The sequence below is a fragment of the Panthera pardus genome, unplaced genomic scaffold (assembly GCF_024362965.1).
Source record: "Panthera pardus isolate Hobbes unplaced genomic scaffold, ASM2436296v1 HiC_scaffold_16, whole genome shotgun sequence".
NCBI lineage: Eukaryota > Metazoa > Chordata > Mammalia > Carnivora > Felidae > Panthera > Panthera pardus.
This window is the reverse complement of record NW_026526721.1, coordinates 115324662-115344837: the sequence shown is the minus strand read 5'-3', so window position 1 is coordinate 115344837 and position 20176 is coordinate 115324662. Positions and strand designations below refer to the sequence as shown.

Sequence of the window (20176 nt, the reverse complement as noted above, 5' to 3'; positions counted from 1 at the left end):
AAAGTGAAGTCAGGCTAGAACAGAATGAAGTGTTAAAGGTTTCTCTTTAAAATGCATCGGACATTCACACTCAACTTTACAAATCAATGATCAGTGCATGCTGTACTTCAATCATGAAAGTGAGGAAATGCATTAATGGGTGTCAGAAAACAGATTAAGGGGGCATCACCCCAGAGCCAACAGTCCTGTGAAATGGCAAAATTCAACTGTGAGAGAGTTCTCGGAGATTCAGGATGTCTGCATCTAAGCATTTTTTACTTCAAACTACTACCCAAAATATTTGGCCTTCATTACTGATTCCATGATGCCTAATGTGTTATTGTTGTTATTTTATTGTTATTATTTTAGTGACAGATCTAGAGATAAATATTGGAATAAAGGAAAATTTGGGTTTTGATTGTTTTTCATTTAAGTACAAGGCATCATTAGTAGTAAGAAAGAAAAGGCCTCCTAAGTAGAAAGAAATCAGTTATATTGGAATAAACGGAATAGATTTAGAACAAGGATTGTTACTTTTTTTTTCTTTTTTAGAGAGAGAGGGTGTGTGTGTAAGCAGGGGAGAGGGACGGGGGAAAGAGAGAGAGAGAATCTTAAGCAGGCCCCACACTTGTCGCAGAGCCTGATGTGAATGAAGCTCGATCCCAAGACTGTGGGATCATGACCTGAGAGGAAATCAAGAATTGGAGGCTCAACCTACTGAGCCACCTGGGCGCCCTATGGGATTGTTACATTTAAATGATGTCTAGGTTTTCCATACAGAAGAAAGGGGAGCTGGGAGTGGGGAGAGCAACTGGAAAATTACAGACACCCAATATCATTAATTACATGGTCTGATTTCTGCCCGCTTCTTCATGCTTCATCTCCTCTCACATAGGACTGACTTCATGGGCCATGATACATGTGTTTGGTGTAATGTTCTTTTGTTGCCATTCTGAAGTTCCTGATTTTACCTTTGAGTTTGTTTTTTGTAAGTAGAGTCCAATGGAACAACAGAGCATGCCGTCAGCGAGGAAATGTGTGCAACTCCGTGGACTCATCGTTCCATGATGCCCAGCGTGCTGTGCTCTAGAAACGCTAAATTCCGTTGAACTCAAGACTGCGTGGGAGTTAGATACAAGGTGAGCGTCCTGTGTCTATAAGTTAAATAAATGGAGGGTGCTGAAGCCCCAGAAGCCATCTTTTCCCTCGGAAGGAGACCTTGTGTCTAGTGCAGAAAGAAGGCAATAGCATTCTAAGAAACCCAAAGGACCAAAAAACTCTACTATATCTCTCTTACTCTGACTTCCCCGCATTAGCCAATAACGTACAATGAGAGGGATGATATAGATGAGAAGGGAAAGATAGGGCAGTCCATAGCTCCTTTTCTACTGAGTCCTTCTTTATCCACCAGTAAGCTAAAAACAAAGAGCGTTAGAATGGTTTGTATCAAGAAGTGATATAAAAACAGTTGAGTTCGTTTTGTGCAGCATTTCCCCTGTTTTGATAAGAATTAAATACATGTGTATATATGAGCTACGAAATACAAATTGTGTAATTTTGGTGATTCTGCCTATGGGGTAAATGTTCTTATATTTGCATTTAAAAGTGACATTGCCAAATATAAAGACAAATGGAAAATCTATGCAAATGGTTTAAAATTTTAACTTAAAAAATATTTTTTTGGAGGCACCTGGGTGGCTCAGTTTAAGCGACAGACTTCAGTTCAGGGAGTGATCTCATGAGCATCGAGCTCTCTGCTGTCAGCACGAGGCACTTTGGATCCTCTGTCTCCCTCTCTCTCTGCCCCTCCACCCCCCAAAAATAAATATTTAAAATAAATAAAAAGGTATTTTTAAACTTAGCATGATATTAAGTAGCAAGTTAAAAAAAAGTAACAAAAGAAAAGATGTTATATTTTAGGACCTTTACTGGCATGGTTTCCTTGCTTTTTGAACAAGGGGCCACATTTTCATTTTGCAACGGGCCCTGCACATTATGTAGCTGACTCTGCTTCCACTCTCCCCTCTGACCACGAAACAAAGTCTTTGTGTTTTACAAACTCAATAGCTCTTCCTCACCTCCAATTCTTCCACCAGACTCTTCGCACTGCTTAGAACCCCTTCCTCCCTGCCTTTCGCCTGGCCTGGCTTCCTTCCCCTCTGAGTGAAATGTTACATTGTTCTCTATCACTGCTCCCTGCTTGTCTCCTAGCACTTACTAGTTATAATTATTTATTAATTCTTTAATTTACTTTTCAAAAAAAAAATTCATCTTCCCAATTACATTGTAAGGTCCCCAGAGAAAGGGACTATGATCTGTTTACTCACTAATGTGTACTCAGTATATACAGAGTAGGCAGCCAATCAATATTTGTTGAACGAATAAATTAATTAATGGAATTTGAATTGAAGGAACTTTGTACCCAGATAATGAGGAATATAATGTGTCATCCCAGAGAAATGTTATTGCACAGCGTGAGAGTCTTTCAGTAGCGATGCCAAATAAAGTACAGGACGCCCAGTTGAAAGTAAATTTTTGTTTGCTAAATCCTGTATCTAATCTTGTGTTTCTATTAGCTAAATCTGGCAACTTTGAGAAACAATTATAAGGAGATTTGAGTCTTTAAATAAAGTGTGACTATGAGAATAGCATAGCACAGTGTAGTAGTTTGAGTCTTGTTTCAGTTACGAAGCCACATTGGGATCTGATAAGAGCTATACGTTCTTTCCCCCAGAGAAATGCACGTAACCATATGCCTTTCCCTTTCTGGGGGGAAGGTTCACAGACTCCTCCTGCTCTCACAGTCCCACAGGTATTTGATCTTCAAATCTCCTAAGTATACCAGGGCCATTTAGTTCAAGCCATTATTTCTCACTTGGATTAATATGGTGGCTTCTTAACTGGTCCTCCCTGTGTCCTTATCCCCTTTAATTTGCTTTCGCCTGGCATCTAGACTAGAGTTTTCTCCCTAAAGCACATTTCATCATTCCTTTCTCCTATTTGGTATTATTGCGTTACCTATGACAAAGTCTTTACAGTGACATATAGTCAAGTGTTGTCGCTTGCCTACTTGGTGATCACTCCTCACCTTCCATTTCATTAGTCCTGGATGATTTGCAGCTTCCCAATTCTACCCAACTCCATTTGGCATACTTGCCGTTCCCTAAGCCCAGAATGCACTCTCACCTCATTGTGTAGGGGAAGAAAATTAAGTTCCTTCGGTTCTTTTAGGGCCTCTGGCTGTGTCTGAAAATTAGACGAACAAAGATAGGTTCACAGGAGAAAAGCACACATCTTTTTTTAACATAACTTTTATGCGATGACATATGAGACTTCATAAGGAAATAAAAACCCAGAGAGACAGCAAGGACTGGGTGTTTTTATGCTAGGTTTGATGAAGAGTGATAGTCATGGTGCAATAGGATAGGTTAAGGGGCATGAGGTAAGTACAGTAAACTGGGGGAAACTTAGCAAAGTCAGTTTGTTAGATTCTTCTCAGATCTTTGTCTTAGGAGATGAGGATGTTCTTCTCCTGCAGGTGAAGGGAGGGCGTCTCTCATGTGAAAAAAATGACCTGTTTCAGGGGAGAAGGATGGGAAGATGGTCAAAGGGGACCTCCTGTTTCTTCCATGCTCTCAAACTCTGTCAGCTTAAAATATTCAGTATACTCAGGTGCCGCGTTTTGGGGTAGCATGTCCTGAACCCCATCAGTCTGCCAAGCAGCTGTTTCTCCGGGAAGCTTTGCCTGACAATCTCCTCTCCACCCTTACCCCCATGTAAGGCTGACTCGGTGACTCTCAGTTTCCCCTTCCTCATAAATGCAGCACACTCAAAGGCATTGCTTACTTATTAGTGGTTTCTAGTAGTACCTGTAATTCCTGGAGCAGGAACTCTGTCATTCAGCCTTGTTCTCCTTTTACAGTGGCTAAACTATAGTAGGTATTCTATACAGTTTTGACACATGAATAAATAAATGTTTGCATGTGTTTAATAATTATTGTCATTACACACACACACACCTTACGTTTTTGTAAACAAATCAAAAAGCGGAGGGGAGATTACAGGGGTATTTGTGGTGGTTCGGGTAGTCCATTAAGGATTTATTTCAGAAACACCATAATAAGAACAGTATGGGCAACTTTTAGTGCTTTGCCATGGTTCCCTCACGTGAAAGTGAATAAATAAATAAAATTTCAGGGAACAGAGTGACAATTATTGTAATGTGTGAGAGAAATCATTAGGCAAATACATATTTTCTTTTTCTTTTTCTTTCTTTTTGTTTTATTTCCTACACGCTAAATTCCGCAAGACAAATGCTAATCTACTAAAAATGGTGCGATTTGGCTTATCACAGGAAATCAACATAATTCAAAAAATTAGAACTATATGTGAAGCCGGTTATTTTCATCTATATCAAGGTTCATGAAGTATAACTGTAATGACATCCTGTCAATATTGCCTGCCTTGTTCAAAAAGACTGTTCATTAAGTAAAGCTATAAACTTTCTGTCATAAGGGATATGTGTTGTTTTCTAATTAAAAATTGTTTTCAGCACACAAGTCATTTATGACTACATTCTTATTGTGAAATTCAGACAATACATATGTGCACAAGGTTAAATGTGAACCCTGTCCCTCTCATTGGATTCTCACACCCTCATTGCCTTCCCAAGGGGTAACCACTGCTGATATTATGCTGCCTGATTTGAAGTCCTTCTTCTGTTTTACATATATATTATATATTTACATTTCCCTAAGGATAGTTTTTTACACAAAATTATCCTGTACATATGTATCTCTAAAATTCTCAGTGAAATCTGTAATGGACATTTGTGAGCTTACATGTTCTCCTCTTCTGGTTGGTTGAAAGCAGTGTGTTGGAGAATTCACTCCTCCCTCCTCTCCATCCCCACTCTGCGTAGGATTGATCCACCCATGCTTCCTGGGTGGAAAATGAACTACTTTAGTTAATCAGTCTATCCCTCCTCAAGGTCACAGTGACTGGCTTCTGGATGTGCTCTGAACCCATCTGAGCCGACGAGAAAAGGGAGGCATGACTGAGAATTGAAGGAAGCTGTCATAGATGCTTTGCAAAGTCAGAGGGTGAGGACTTTCTCCACATGAGACCCGGTTTTTATTTCTTTAAAAATAAACAGTGAGAAATTTCAGGGCATCGCTGTTCAGATCAGTGAAAGTGTTACATGGCTCCCCAACATTGCTTGTTCAGACTAATATCACTCAGCACTAAGTTGTGATGCTCTAGTTTGAGTATGTTAGGGTTTCTATCTTTTAGTATTTTCAAGCAGGAATGGTCTACAATGCACATGCACATTCTTTGTCAGGCAGGCTGGGCTTCTACTTCAGAGGAGGGGTATTCAACCTCTCCCATCAGGACTTTAAGGTAAAAACGATTGTCAGGGATGACATCTAATCACAACTTCATTACCTAATTTGAGATGGCTTTCACAAGTCAGGTTCTTCTCTGGCCTTTTGACCAATAGTAAGCAACACGTGGTGACTATTTCTAGATGAATATTTCCTGTAGAAATTCCATGTTTGAATTACTACAAACTTATGAAGTGATTTTTCTTCCAGGAAGGTCTCCATAAATCTTGAGGTGACTGTCTTGAGAGTCACATTTTCCCCTCACCTTTTAATCTAGAGAGAAGAAAAACATTATTAAATATATGGAGAGTATAAAGGTAACTTCAGGCTTATACAAAATATGACCAAGTGTTTCTCAGAAAAAAAAAAATAGAAAAACCAGCTTCCTTCGTGAGAACTCTCTTTCCACTGGAAATGATCAAGGTGAAGGAGGATGTAGCCTTGTCGCCCTTGGAGTCACATAAGGAAACACTGACCCCAGCCTCACCTGGTTTTATTTAAAAAAATTTTTTTTTAGTATTTATTTTTAAGAGAGAGAGAGAGAGAGAGAGAGTGCCAGCGGGGAGGGGCGAAGAGAGAGGGAGCAGACTCCAGGCTCTGTGCTAACCACACAGAGCCTGACATGGGGCTCAAACTCATGAACTGTGAGATCATGACCGAGGCTGAAGTCAGACACTTAACTGACCAAGGCCCCCAGGCGCTCCTACCCTACCTGGTTTTAAGAACTCTTTTTAACTTAAGCAGTGTCAAATGAGTTTCTGCCAATTGCAGCTAAGAGTCCTGACTAATGGGGTTCCTGGGTTACAAAGATATGAAATGCTTTCTTATCCTCAAGGAGTTTATAATAAGAAAGACAGATGCTGACGTAGAGGACCATAATGCAGGGTTAGAGATGTGCATGCAGAATGGATGCCTAAAAGATGCATGAAGTCTTCACAGTGGTGCTAATACCCGAGCCTGAATCTGAATCTTACAAAGACATTAATGTTAGGCAAATAAAGGGCAATAGGATATTTCAAACGGAAAAGCAGGATGTGAAATTGCATGGGAGTGAGAGAGGATGTAGTGAGTTCAGGGATTTTCAGAGTTCTTATTCATCCAGAATATATTTGTTGAGGGCCTGTATCTATGGGGATGCCATGATTAAAACATAAAATTCTTGCCCTGAAGGATCTTACATTTTTGTGATGGGAAACAGAAACTAAGTCAGCAAGCAAACATATAAAAGTAAGGTATATTTTATAAGGTATAATATGGAAGGTATATTTACACAAGTGCTATAAAGAAAATAAAGCATATTAAAGGTGATTGTGGAGTGAAGAAATAAGTGTTATTTTATATAGGTAGGTCAGGTAAAACTTCTCTGATAAAATAATGTGACAAAGGCTGCTAATTGTCTCCCGATGCCCATGTTTTCTTTTTCCTTTGGTTATAGGGCACTTAATTGTTTGCTGACCACAAAATCACACTGCTAAAATGGCATTCCCAAGTCTTTCTTATGGTTGGGGATTAAGCTGTCGTTGATGGGATATAACTTGAAGTGATGCTTGCAACTGAGCTTTGCCCCGCCCCCCCCCCCCCCCCCCACCTTGCTTTTTTTCTCTCCCAATGTCTGGAAGGGGAACATGGTGGCAGATGTAGTGGTCACAGGCTTCAAGATGGAAGCTGCATTTTGAGGATGGTTAAGCAATATGACTGAAGATGTCTGAGTGTCTAATACTATGAAGTGGTAATAATAGCCTAGGACCACTAATACCAGATTCATGTGAGAAGGAGAGATCAACTTCTATCTTCCATCTTTTTAAAATCATTGCTATGTTTTGTTTTGTTACAACAGCCAAATCCATATTTAAATTAATAGAGGTAACGTTTGAGTAGTGCTTGAAATAGTGAGGAAACAGGAAGGTTTATGGACGAAAAGTGTTCTTATTAAAGGAATGGCAAAGGTGAAGGCCCTGTGGTAGAACTCACTTGGAATGTTCCAGTTACAGCAAGGAGGCCAGTGTGAAAGGAGCAGGGTAAGCAAGAAGGAGAGTGTTAGTGTCTGAAGTCCAAGTATTTACAGGAGAACTAATTACTTAGGGTCTTGTGGTCTGTTATAAGGACTTGAAAGTTTACTCTGAGCGACAACAGATTTCACTCTGGGCTTTTGAGCAATGAGTAACATGATCTAATTTATATTTTACAATGTTATACTGGCGGTAGGGTGGAGAATGTCTGTAAGGGCAAGAAAGGAAATAGTGAGACCAGTTCAGAAGCTATACCAACCATCTAGTGATGGTTTAGTAATATGGCTTGAACAAGGGTAGGGAGCTGGAGATGGGGGAATGTAAACTTAAGAAAAAAAGAGTAAATGGGAGTTGCTCATGACTACATAGTAAGAAAGGGAGAAGGGAAGGAAAGCTCTAAGAGTTCTGGCTTGGGTGGTGGAAAAATGGGAGTTACCATTGATGGTGATGGAATGTCTGTATGAAGACAGTTTTGGCAACTTGCAAATGAAGAGTGTGATTTTGGGCATATTACATTTGAGATGCCTATCAGGCAACCAAGTAGAGAGGAGAGTAGGCAGTTGAGAAAAAAAAAGTCTGGAGTTTAAGAAAGAGGTCTGGGCTGCTGAGATACTTTTGGGTGGCATTAGCCTATAGATGGGATTCAAAGGCACAAGACCTTTGAGATCACCAAGAGACTTAGTGTAGACAGAGAAGAAACGAGTTCTGGGGATATAGCCCTAGAGGCAATCTGGATATTTAGGGATTGGGGAGATGAGTAGGAATCAGCAAATGAAACTGAGAAGGAGCAGCCAAATAGGGAGAAAGAGAGCCCAGTTAGAGTTGTACCCAAATAGACAAGAAAAGTGTTTCAAGAAAGACTATGTTATCAGTTTTGTCAAATAATGTAAATAGGTCAAATAAGTTGAGGACTGAACATTGACTATGCCTTTAACATGTACAGGTCATTAAAGTCCTTGACAAGAGCAGCTGGGTGCAGTGGGGGACAAAAACTTCAGTGAAGTGGTTTAAGCAACAATGGGTAAGCTGGAGGGGGTGTGTATTTTGGGGACCTTTTTATGGATGGTCATTGTTAGGAATTATTTTTGATGGAAATTAACAGAGGAATAGTTATTAATTTTTTTTATGGAAAAACAATCTGATAGTGAAGAAAAACAAATGATTGGGAAAATAGGAGACCACTACAGGAGTGAGATTCTTGAATAGGGGAGTAGGGTTAGCAGCTAGGATACATGTGGTGGAGTTGGACTTAGGAAATGAAGATTTTGTTACTATGACATATTTATAACAGAAGGAAAGACAAAATATATGGGTGCAGATATAGGTACGGTTTGTTGAGATATAGGTACAGTGATGACAGCTGACATCTGTGTGCAGCCAGGAATGGACATAGATGTTAAAATGCAGCAAAACTGAACCAAAATTGAACATGAAATATCCCAGGCATTCCACAGAAATCTCGGGGAAGCCATTGGATTTCCCTACCTGACATCTGTGTTGTTTTAAACACACAGATTCACACACACCCCCCCCACTCATACCCCTCTTATTATGATCTAAAACATTAGATAATCTGATACCAGTGTTGATTGACTGCGATGCTTTGTGGGAAATTAAATCTTCTGTCTCAGCATTTGCAAAAGAGAGATAATAGTATATTTACATATAACTTGTGAACACAGATCTGTCTACCCAAATCCCTTGTAGATATCTCCATTTGATTTCCCATAGATAATCCAGATATAAAAAATCAAAACCTTCTCCTCTAATTTCTCCGCCATATTTGAATGAGCGGGCACTGTCGTGGACCAGATTACCAAACTCTTTCCCCTCCAATATTTAACCTAGACTTTTCTCCACTCTCCCACCATCCCAAGCTTAATTAAGTCCTAAAAATTGACAAGTAATTAACAATTAATTAACAAGTCCTAAAAATTCTACGCCCTACATATGTCATCTTACCATAATTTCTGTCTCTGATATCTGAAGTCTAGGTCCTTGTGAATAAAATAGTACAAATTTATAACATTTTCTTCGGATTTGTTTTAATTGAATTCTTGCTTCCTAAATTGTGTTTGTTGCTGTCACTGCTGTGTTCTATTGTTTCTCTTCTTCCACAAGGATTTGCTTTTATTTTCTTAGACTTAAACATGAATCCCTCAACAATTTCTGCATTTCTGTCTCCATGTTTTTGGTGCACAGTTTCTAATCTTTGTCATAAATTATTTACTAGTGAATATTTGCTAATATATACCAAATAGCAAACATCTTAGATTTTATCAGAGTTGTAGAGTAGTGGCCTTCAACTCTGGAAAAATGTTTCTGCATCTGGCTTTCCTGCTCACTCCTGCATTTGAATAATGAGTCCAATAGCCTTATGAGTAATTGGATCTTTTGTGCAATTAGAACTTTCTGCTGTATTATAATTTATAGCATAGTCGAGCAACATGTAATGAGTCATTTTACTGAGGCTTTTAAGGAAGTTATTTCTGAAGGTCTGTCTAAGAGGCTAAAATATGTCTGAATTAAAAAGAATGACAGGCTGCAATCAGGACTGTAAAATAAAGGTGCTCAGTAAGCAGCCCTATTACAATCAGAAAGTGAAGGAAACGGATCTCTGTCTTGTGTGCAGAGGCAGAGGAAATGATGAATACCTTAGGTAACTCATTCTCTGCAAAATCAATCTTTCACTGTCAATTTTAAATGAACTAATTTGTTCACAAATCTGCTCAGTCAGTTTGGAAGCATACTCTGTTCCTTCATATTAGCAAATCCTTTAATCTTGACTAGTCCACTGAGTAAGAAATCTAGAAATGTGTTAATATGATTGGACGTATGTAGTAGGATAAGAATTGATTCTTTTAATTAGTGTCTGCTCAAGTTAGAGTCCCTTTCTGGGCTGAACTATTGACCTACTAATATATCAAGAGATTATGTTATGACTAACATATATCCAAAGTTCGATTTAACTCTTTCTTTATCAGCTAATATTGCAGAAAACTTTCTAGAGACTAAATCCTTTAATTTTTTTCAAGGAATGTTTTGCTTTAAGTGTTATAATTTGGAGAATAGAAAGGAAGAAATATCTGAACTTTAACTCTTCGCACAGCAACGTATCTATCAATTGTGCATTGATAACAGCCCTATTTGGGGAACCCAAACCCTTCATAAATTTAACTGTCATCTATTAAAATGAAAAGAAGCTCAATACTAGTTTGGGCCTGAGCCTCCCTTTTAAATGACTGGAATTGTATGAGCATTTACTCATGGTGTTGTAGAATAGTAAGAGAAAGAAACCCAGGAAGTATTGTGTGAATATAAGATTTTGTTAAAAGATATGGAAATGAGATATTGTAAGTATATGGCTGCCTTATTGTTATTTCACGTATATTGGTAGTTACCGAGTAGGCATGTACATTTTGATTCAGAAAACAAAGAAGATGGAAATTTTGTGTAAAATGGATGGCTATAAAACTTAAAGATATATTTTAAACTTATTGAGGTTTTACATAAATACATTAAACATTGTGTTCTTAAATGAATTACATCGGCTTATGTTAAAAGAAAAGCTATTAATGGAAATATCAAAAAGCATTATATACATTTATATACACTTCTATAATTTTGTTTATTTATTTATTATTCATTTATTTGAGAGAGAGAGGGAGAAAGCATGCATGAGTGGGGGAAAGGGATGGGGAGAGAGAGAGAGGGAGGGAGACAGAGAGAGAGAGAGAGAGAGAGAGAGAATCTTAAGCAGGTTCCATGCTCAGTGCAGGCTCAATCTCATGACCCTGGGATGACATGAGGCTCAATCTCATAACCCTGGGATCATGACCTGAGCCGAAATCAAGGGTCTCATAGTCAACAGGCTGAGCCACCCAGGTGCCCCTCTATACTACTATTTTTAGATTCTATAGTTCTATTTTATGTTTTAACTTGTTACCTATTTAAGTAATCTCTACACCCAATGTGGGGTTCAAGCTCAAGAACTTGAGATCAGGAATTGCATGATCTTCTGACTGAGCCAGCTAGGCACCCCTATGTACTATTTTAGATTCTTTTTGAGTATTATCAGTTTGGCTAGTTTACCAATTTCTCAAAACTTGTTGCATCACTTAAAATAGAGCATAAACAAAGCATTAGCAATAAGTTTGAGACAGGCTGTGTTCATGTATTTCACACACACTGTGGTGCGAAATTTGGAAGGACTGAGTGCAAACGTTACTTCATTCAGCAAATATTCCTCTTACACCTTCCATGTGTAATAGCCTGTACTAGACATTTTGTGGGAATTCAAAGGCTGTCAGATGCCATTCCTAACTTAAAGGAAATTTTAATTGGTATTTTAATGTCAGAGGCTATGCATTATTTTAACACGGAAGTAGGGTTTACACGTTGTGCAAAACTGATACCCTTAGCTCCTTCCTAAAAACTGTGCCACCACTGCATTTTCCCATCTGACTTGCAGTAACTCTGTTCCTCCCGTTGACCAAACCAAAATCCTTTGGTTTTTAATTCCTCTCATTCCTTCTCACTCCACACTTAATTTGGTAGGAAATACTGTTGCCTCTATCTTAAACTTTATCCAGAATCAAAGTGTTTCACCTCCTCCAGAGCTTCCATCCCTCTCTCAGATATTGTATAACTTCTGATTGTTCTCCTAACTTCTGTCTTTGCCCCTCCCCTCGCCCACATTCTATTAACACATTTCAGGCTCATCCTGTTAAAACTTAACTCAGATCCTATCATCTCTCTGTTCCAAACCTTTAACGTCTCTCTATTTCACTCATCACAAATAGCTAAGTACTTATAATGACTTATGAGGTCCTTAAAGAACTTTCCCTCTCTTATTTCTATGACCTCATCTCCTCCTTTTCCTCTCATTCTGTTACAGTTACATTGGCTTCCTAGCTGTTCCTCAAGCACCCCACTCACACTGCTGCCTTAGAGCTTGGGCACCAGCTGTTTTCCCCTGCCTGTGAGCCTCCTCGTCCAGACAGCCACACGGTTAACACTTGCCACCTCCTTCCAGGCTGCTCTAATGTCTCATTCTCAATGAGGCCTGCCATGACGACCATATTTAAAATCACAAACTTTCACCTGCAGTCCAAATCTCCCTTGCCCCACTATATTATTTTTTTTCTCGGCACTTACCAATTTCTGACATTCTACATAGTTGGACTTATTTATTATGGCTAGTTTTATTTGTCTCCCTAGAATCTCTGTTTTGTGTGCTGATGATACTCTGAATTGTTAAGTTAATGCCTGGTATATAGTAATATTCAATAAATATTTATTGACTAAAAGAAGAGTTAACACTTCTACTAGATTGTGATTTGAGTATAAAATCTCTCTTTTTAAGAGTGTGGCCACCTTGTATTATGTTCTTATGTTGCAGTATTACCTTAGTATTTAGTTTCCCATTTTATTTCTAAAGATATAATAATGGATTTCCTTCTAAAGCATCGATATTTGATTCTACAGATGTCTACATTGGCCATGATGTATGAACCAAGGGCTAATATATTTATCTCACTAGTTTTTCTGTTGGTGCCTTGATTTCTTGATTTGTGGCTGCAAACTCAGTGAGCTCTGTTTCTTTTTTTTTAATTTTTTAAAGTTTATTTTTATTTATTTTGAGAGAGAGATAGAGAGCAAGCCAGGGAGGAGCAGAGAGAGAGGGCGACAGAATCCCAACCAGCCTGCTCGCTGTCAGCGCAGAGCCCAATGCAGGGCTAGAACTCACAAACTGCGAGATCCCGACCTGAGCTAAGTCAAGAGCTGCTTAACTGACTGAGCCACCCACGCGTCCCCAGTTAGCTCTGTTTCTAAATCTTTTGCTTTGTTTGTTTAGTGATAGCTGCTGCAATTTGTCTCATTTGCAAATAGTTCTGAAGTGTAAGCTATTCAACAATCTCTTATGTATAAATCCAAACTGCCTGTTTGTTCAAGATATACGATGAGAAACCGGAAGTATTTTAAAAAATTTATCTTAACATCTTCTTCCCAAAGTATGCTTTAACCATTGTGCTCCTTATTTTAATTAATAAATTACTATTCTTTACATTTAAATACTTTATAGGTGCTTAATAAATGCTGTGGATTAATTCACTGACTTTAAAGTCCATTTCTCTTTTGCTACTAATTAATTCATTTAATATGTTGAGAGAGATCATCTGGAAAAATGTGACTGTCTGGTTATTGACAGTGCCTTGAACCATTGGGCCTTACCATTATATTTTACTGAGATAACATAGCATCTAATAGGAGATGTAAATAAATCTCAGTTTTTTTTTTTAAGATCACAACTTCTAATGTGAAATGGCTTACCTATTTTGAAAGTTTCAAATTAAATTTGGCAACACATTCTGTTGGCGAGGATCTTCAGAAAAAGGCCCTCTTGTGCACTGCTGATAAGAAGGCAAAACAATACATCCCATGTGGAGGGAAATTTGGTAACATCTGGCAAAATGACATAGATTCAAAATCTTGAGTCCAGTTCTCCAAGAGCGGGCTCTGAAATGAAGATTCGTGTACAAAATGGGTAATTAGGGAAGTGCTCCCAGGAAACTGCGGAGGGAGTGAGGGCAAGAAAGACAAAGATGTCTTGCAAGATTTCACTTTGAGGCAGTTTTCAGAAAGAAGCGTCTGCCTGATTTCACAGGAGTACCTGGGCTTTCACACTCTGACACCAATTCATCCTTTGTTAAAAGCCTCCCAGGAAGGAGGTAAGTTCAGTGGTGCCTGCTCCAGTATCTTGAGGGCAGTCCTTTAGTTGCAGCTGAGGGCCATGAAGAGCAAAGACTCCCAGAAGCTGGGGGAGGAGCACACAGAAATGGGAAGAACGGGGATCTTGAGGGAGCAAAGACCGTGTCTGCTATATTCAGCAACCCCATCTCTAAGAAGATATTCCAAACATGTACTGGCAAAAATACAGTGAGGACTCCACAGGCTGTTTAGAGGGGTGCTACTTATTATACAAAAGAATGGAATTAATCCACATATCAGTCAGTAGGAGACTACTTGGTACATTCATATATTGAAGAACCTTAATTACAAATTGAATGAGGGTGATATCTTTCTACTGATGGTTTTATCTGAGTTCTATTGTTAAGTGAAAAAAGCAAGTATGCTAATTTTTGTCTCAGAAAGTGATGGAAATACAAATATTAACATGTATTACTTGCTTATATTTTCAAAAATATATAAAAGGAAAATTACCTCAAAATTAATAAAAGTGGTTAGTTTCAGGGGGAGCAAAAGAACAGAATGAATGGGACAGGGATGGAAGCAAGATTTTTGTGGTGCATCTTGTTAGGGAACTGTGTAACTGTTTAACAGGATTGAAAACAATTGCTAAACAGTCTAGTTAAAAACAGTCAACACAATTGATTCGTATCCAGACACAAATTTAAATGTGCCTAAATATTGTTCTCCTAACTTCTGCCTTTGCCCCTCCCCTCCCCCACATTCTATTAACACATTTCAGGGTGATCCTGTTAAAACTTAACTCAGATTCTATCATCACTCTGTTCCAGACCTTTAATGTCTCTCTGTTTCACTCATCACAAATAGCTAAGTACTTATAACTGAAGCAAGTGAACCTAACTTTCTATCAGTTGGAGGAGTGACCACACTTAGAGAAAAGAGAATTACCTTGAAACACAATACTTGATTGGATATCCTGAGTGTAGTATATTCAAATGATTAAAAAAAATCTTAAACTTTATTCAATAATCTTAGTTTCAATGGTAATATCAACATAATTTTGAAATTATTTTAGGTGTACTTTAAAATAAAAAAAATTATATTAGTATCTTTGGAAACCATAATTTTTTGAGGTAGAGAAAAAAGATAAAATCATAAGATATGAAAGCTAAGTAAATCTATATGAAATCTATATAATATTAAACTGAAAATATCAATATTGACTCAAACTCACTGTGTGTGTGTGTGTGTGTGTGTGTGTCAGTGTGTGCGCACGCATCATTTATTTCACTAATGTCCACTGGAAAACAAGTCCTGAGAATTCTGTAGCAATGTGCACCCTTAGAACCCAGCTTGCAGTATGTAAACATCATTTGCCACTGAAAGGAACCAGGGTCTAGGGTTCCTCTGGGAATTCACTGATTCTATACCTAAATGTAAAAGCCAAAATTATAAAATTCTTAGAAGAAAATATAGGAGTGAATCTTTATGATCGTGAGTTAGGTAATAATTTCTTAGATTCAACACCAAAAATACACAAGCAATAAGAGGAAGATCAGTAAGTTGGATTTCATCATCAAGAAAGTAAAAAGACAGCCTCAGCCTGGGAGAAAATATTTGAAAATCATACCTCTGATAAGGAACTGGAGTCCAGAATGTAAACAAACTCTCAAACCTTAATAATATAAAGACAACCCAACAACCCAATTATAAAACTGGGCCAAAGATTTGAACAGACATCTCTTCAGGGAAGATATATGAATTGGTAATAAGCACACACACACACACACACACACACACACACCACACACACACACACACACCTCTGAACATCATTAATCAGTGAGGAAAGACAAATCAAAGCCACAGAGATATCACTTACAAAGAAAGTGGCTTTGATAAAAAAGGCAGACAATTACCAGTATTGGCAAGAATGTGGAGAAATTGGAAACATAATTCGTTGCTAGTGGGAATGTAAAATGGGCAGCCATTTTGGAAAACCATTTGGCAGTTGTTCAAAATGTTGAACATAGAGTTATATGAAATAGGGATTCCACAACTAGTTCTGTACTCTAGATACATATAAGTTCACACAATAACTAGTATATGGACATTCATAGCAGCATTATTCATAATAGCCAAAGGCATTTGAATGGCTATCAACATATGAATGGGTAAACAAAATGTGGTATACCCACATAATGGAAAATTATTCAGCAATAAAAAGGAATGAAGTATACTTTAAAAATATAACTATGGGCTCATAATGGTAGCTAACATACATATACAAACATGCACAATTAGTTAGCCCTGGTAGTTACTATCTTACCATTCTAACAATTGATGAAACAAATAGATAAAAATACCATTTTTCAAATTGTCGATTTAGCTTAACAATATTTATTTATAATACTATTCCAATCAGATGCGACTTAAAGATATCTAAATTTTTTTTTACATTTATTAATTTTTGAGAAACAGTGAGACACAGCATGAGCAGGGGAGGGGCAGAGAGAGAAGGAGACACAGAATCCGAGGCAGGCTCCAGGCTCTGAGTGAGCAGTCAGCACAGAGCCTGATGCGGGGCTCGAACCCATGAACTGTGAGATCATGACCTGAGCCAAAGTTAGATGCTCAACGGATGAGCCACCCAGGCACCCCTAAAGATATTTTATACTAAATCTAAAATATAAAAACCTGTAGGTTATAAATTTGACAATTACATTGCTAAGATTGGAAAAAACTTTTACTTTTTTTCCTTCATAAGTTTATTTTTTTTTTCTTTTTCTGAACTTTCTGCTTTTGTTTCTTTGCTTTGTACTCCATGGTTCAACCACTCTTAGGAAATACTACTCCTACTGAAAACAACGACAACAACAACAACAACGAAACTTTGAGTGCTACTGGAAACAAATTTTTTCGCACATACCTGGATACAGCTTGTGGCTCAGTTCCTTCTCTTTGTAAACGGCATTAAGTTGAAACCTAAAGTGTTTATTTAGCAAGATGCTTCCTATAGGTTCTGAAAATCAATCAGCACCAGCCAAAGATTATCATGTCATTAACAAGGGCATACATTAGATAAAAGCAAAGATTTCAACTTATAGTCAAATTAGAAAAAAATTGATAAAACAGTAATCTTGATGATCGCTTGACATCGAATAAAAATGAACAGAAATTAGAATCCTCTCACCCTTAAATGTTGCTCACAGACATAATAGCTTTCACAATGTATTATCTTTTTGCAAGAAAGCATGTGTATATACATGTTTGTATATGTATATATACATACATATATGTATATATACATATATATTTTTTTTCCATGTGAGTCTGCATTTAAGGCTCCCATTTGACTTACAGAGTCAATCCTAAAATCTAGACCACAAGGTTGTGAAAAATTTGTTTCCGTTTTGTTGTTACAGAGAAGCAGCACAAGGGAAAGCCAGCAAGCAGTGGAACTGGTCAGTGCGTCCGCCACCCCCAGGTGCTGTCCTGGTGAGATCTGTCAGTCCTCTCCGCCTTGTGCACTGATGCTGAAGACTCCCCCCTGACCAGAGCCTAGTCATTTGCCAGGCTCTCCCCATCACGGGGAGTTACACGGCAACTGATCCTCATGTTCACCCTGCTGTCAAAGCATTCCAATTTTTAATCGCTACATGACTTGTCAGATTCAATATGAACCACATGGTTACAATTAAAACCTCTCTAATAAGGAGAATGCCAAAAAAAAAAAAAAGAGGGGTGGTGGTTTAGGCATGTTTCCCGTCACTGTTCACATCCTGAAACTAAGTTTAAGAAAGTTCCTCAACTAAAATTTATGTTTGCGTGTTGAGAAACTAAACTCTTATGCCCTTAATTCTTACGATAAACCACAGAGTCGTTGAAAGTATGTGCCTGCACTTACTGAGTATTTCTAAGGTTCTGGCTGACTCTCATCGAGTACATTTCCACTATGGAAAAGAATCCGTCTCCCATGATGAGGGAAGAAGGCAGCCAAACTCCGGTTCCAGATCTGTCCACCACACCTGTCACTTCCGCACCTACTGGGAGACATTTTCTTCTTGGCTACGTTTGAGCTGGAAATGCTGAAGCATATTTTAAGAACTCTTCTTTAACTCAAGAGAAGGAACTTTATTTTCCTGAGATTGGTACCTGAGTCACAGTCCCAGTTATTTCTCCCCTAGAGTTTGCAATTTTGAGTTTCCGCAAGACCGAGAATTAAAATGAAAATGGAAGACATATTTTATTCATTACACTTTGAAATTAATTTACTTGCAGCTGTATATAAATACTGATCCTATGTTAAAAGAAATTTTTTTTAACGTTTAGTTATTTTTGAGAGAGAGAGAGACAGAGAGAGAGCAGGGGAAGGGTCGAGAGAGGGAGACACAGAATCCAAAACAGGCTCCAGGCTCTGAGCGGTCAGCACAGAGCCTTACACGGGGTTCAAACTCACAGACCCCGAGATCATGGTCTGAGCTGAAGTCGAAGACTTAATCAACCGAGCCACCCAGGTGCCCCACTGATCCTATGTTTTAGAACATGTGTAAAAGAGATGCGCCAAGTACTGGTATTTACTGGATTCTGACAAGGTTTTTCCGTGCAGATGAAAGTTGTATCAGTCAACAGACACATCAGGCTCTTTGTGGAAAAGATACAATAGTATGTATGAAGCTGCAGACAGCCCATTCCAATTCTACAGCATTCTCCAGCATTCACTGAGATTAGATAAGGGAAAAAATAGTCTTAGGGCCCCATATGGACTAAATATCTTGGAAGTTAGACATTTCTATATTTGACTTAGTTCACTAAAAAAATTAACTTCTATCCTGATATCTCAGGATTTTTTTCCAAAACATCTGAGTGCCTTTTAGGTATTTATTTCCTGAATGCCATCAAACAGCAAAAAAACTGTAATGTTAATCTATAGTTCTGTTTTCTTCTTTTTTAAAAATTTTATCTCACTGTGGTAAGAACACAACATGAGATCGACCGTTGTAACAATTTTTTTTAAGTTTTTATTTAAATTCCAGGACAGTTAACATACAGTGTAATATTCGATTCAGGTGTAATATTAGAATCGCATTATAGTGATTCACCACTTCCATACATCACCCAGTGCTCATCAAAACAAGGGCACTCTTTAATCCCCATCACTTAGTTAATCCACCCTCGCCACCCCCCTTCTGGTAACCGTTAGTTTGTTCTCTATAGTTAGGAGTCTATTTCTCGGTTTGCCTCTCTCTGTCTTTTTTGTTTCTTTGTTCATTTGTTTTATTTCTTAAATTATGCACGCGAGTGAAATTATATGGTATTTGTTTTTCTCTGACTGACTTATTTCACTCAGCATGATAGTCTCTAACTCCATCCATGTCATTGCCAGTGGCAAGATTTCATTCTTTTTGATAAAAAGAATTTTATATATCTTTTTGATATAAAGAATGAAATCTTGCCATTGGCAATGACATTATAGATATAGATATAGATATAGATATAGATATAGAGATATAGAGATGTGTGTGTATGTGTATGTATATACATTACTTCTTCTTTAGCCATTCTAGTAGTTGATGAACACTTGGACTGTTCCATAATTTGGCTATTGTTGATAATGCTGGTATAAATATCAGGGTGCATTTATCGCTTTGAACTAGTATTTATTCTTTTGGTAAACATCTAGTGGTTCAATTGATGGATCATAGAGTAGTTCTATTTTTAGCTTTTTGAGGAACCTACATATTGTTTTCCAGAGTGGCTGTACCAATTTGCATTCCCACCAACAAGGCAAGAGGGTTCCTCTTTCTCCACATCCTTGCCAAAACCTGTTTCTTCTTGTGTTGTTAATTTTAGCCATTCTGACAGGTGTGAGGTGATCTCTCACTGTAGTTTTGATTTGTATTTCTCTCTGATGATCAGTGATGTTGAGCATCTTCTCATGTGTCTATTGCCCGTCTGTATGTCTTCTTGGGAAAAACATTTGTTCATGTCTTCTGCCCATTCTTTAATTGGATTATTCATTTTTGGGGTGTTGAGTTTGATAAGTTCTTTATATATTTTGGATACTAACCCTTTATTAGTTATGTCATTTGC

The 20176-nt window shown here is 37.9% G+C and overlaps 1 long non-coding RNA gene across 1 annotated transcript; it reads left to right on the top strand.

Moving 5' to 3' along the window:
- Positions 1–639: 639 nt before the first annotated feature.
- LOC128777308 (uncharacterized) lies at positions 640–19462 on the top strand. Its single transcript, XR_008422559.1, has 3 exons — positions 640–1118; positions 8316–8393; positions 17509–19462. It is a non-coding gene; the product is annotated as an uncharacterized LOC128777308 (long non-coding RNA).
- The last annotated feature ends 714 nt before the right edge of the window (positions 19463–20176 follow it).